The sequence below is a fragment of the Gossypium hirsutum genome, chromosome A02 (assembly GCF_007990345.1).
Source record: "Gossypium hirsutum isolate 1008001.06 chromosome A02, Gossypium_hirsutum_v2.1, whole genome shotgun sequence".
Lineage (NCBI taxonomy): Eukaryota > Viridiplantae > Streptophyta > Magnoliopsida > Malvales > Malvaceae > Gossypium > Gossypium hirsutum.
In genome coordinates, this window is record NC_053425.1 from 32,642,217 (window position 1) to 32,644,498 (window position 2,282).

Consider the following 2,282-nt stretch of genomic DNA (forward strand, 5'->3'; position numbering starts at 1 on the left):
GCTGATAGCAGCAGTGGTGTGGATTGGAAAAATCACAAGAATTCGTAGGAGTGGAATTAAATGTGAATAAATTATGTAATCGAACCTTGATGAATCTACTTTCATATGGAAGTAACAAACAATCATAGGAACAGTACAGTAAGAGATATTCGGGTTCTTGTGGAACAGGCCAGAACAGTTTCTGGATTCCCTGTTCCGACTTTGGAAATTCATATAAATTGACCAGAGATATTAGGGGTCATACCATATATGTATGGATTCCTCTCTGAGTCTAGTTTCCATAGAAACAAACGGCATCAGTATTGAAGCTCTGTGCAGAGAGATATCCCAGTCGTAATGGGAAAAGGTCAGTGTAGTCGACCCCTGTAACATGGGAGACTTTGACTAATAAACTGTACTAATTGGCCCGACCAAAAATTCTAGAAAAAATACATAGGTGGGACATGAGTCTAGTTTCAGGGAAAAATCACAAAACTGATTTTCGAGTTGTGAAACTCAAGATATGATTTTGAAGCGACTAGTACTCAGACTGGCAGTGTCTGGAAAAATTTTCAAAGTTTGTTAACATCTCGTGTCCGACTCCGGTGTCGGTCTCGGTTCGGGGTGTACAAAGAGATGGAGTAAGCATAAAGCTTAGTAAGTTCACATACAATAATAGCAACTAATCATTGTATAATACCATTGACTAACATAGTTTACTTATGTATTATATTTTAGGCATAGTTATTTTAAACTAGCTTATTCATTTAAATCTTACATTTATAAATCAATCACATATTATGTACATACCTTACCAACGCATGATGTTTCATCATACGCCATGAAATCATAGGTTACCGTACACTCGATCATCGATAATAAATGTCAAGTGCCTCTACTACCACATGCTTCCCTCACTAATGACATATGCCTCGATCCCGCACTAAATTCACTAGTCTTAGTCAAATCCATAATCTCATGAGCTAATAATCACATATTCTAGTGACATGTACTTGTATCCTAACTATTCCTAAGTTCCAACGAGATTTTCTCGAAGTACATCTTTGTGAACTCGTTCACAAAGTCGTTCTCATTGACCATTATGTCATTCATTCACTCATCATAATAATTAAACATAGGATTTCATACATTATAAGCATTAAAACTGATTCACATTCATTATTTACACATGAACTTACTCAGTGCAAATGTGGACAATTAATTCGATTTAGTCCAAAATCTTGTTCTTTCTCCGGTCTAGGTCCAGACTCTGCTTTTATTGATCTATAATAGCAAATTCAGCCATTTATCTTCATATTATTCAAATAGTCCATAATCTACTTGGAAAATTACACTTTTACCCCTAAACTTTTACAATAATTACAACTTAGCCCTAGGCTCGTAAAATGAAATGTGTTTCGTTTTCTTGATACCCAAGCTAGCCAAACTTTATTATGCTCATACAGCCAAATTTTCTTTCATCATATTTTTACCATTATTTCCCCTTTACAAAGGTCTTTTTAGGTGTTTTCTGAAACACTAGTAAAGTGTTTATCATGCATCATTTCATATTCTCATTAACATCAAAAAACAGTAACATGGGTAAATTTGATACATGTCCAGCAAAAAATTAAAATGGATAGATTATTTTTAATGAATAAAAATGAAAGAAATAAAAAAGGAGCTAGGATTGACTTACTTTCAAGCTTGAGTGAAACCTAGATTTGGAGAGCTTGAGATTCAGCTATGGAATGGAGAAGATGAACATTTGACTTATTTTTCCCTTTTTTCTTTTATTACCAATGACAAAATGCTTAGGCTTCTTTAAATTTTCTATCATCCATTTTTCTCCATAATTATAGATTGGGCAAATTATATTTAAGAACATTAATCATAATCCATGGCATTTCATTTCTAAAGCTTTCTAAGAACTCACATTTTGCAACTTTTGCAATTTAGTCCTAAATGTCAAAATCTGACACTTTATAAAAAAAATTCTTCATGAAACCTTCAACAAGCATGCAATCATATTATAGACCCGTGAGAATCATAAAATAATATTTCTATTTCAGATTTGCGGTCTCGAAATCAGTATTCTGGCTAGGCTTAATCAAGATGTTACAGATACACGATGCTACTTAACAAGTTTAGAAATCTACAACACATGCAGGACCTTAAGCCATCGTACGGTATCCATCACGGTACAATAATACTGCTAAATAAAACATGTACAAGCATACTAAATATTACTCATCCCGAGCTTGCTAAATATACACCAGGATGAAAGCCTTGCTAAATATACA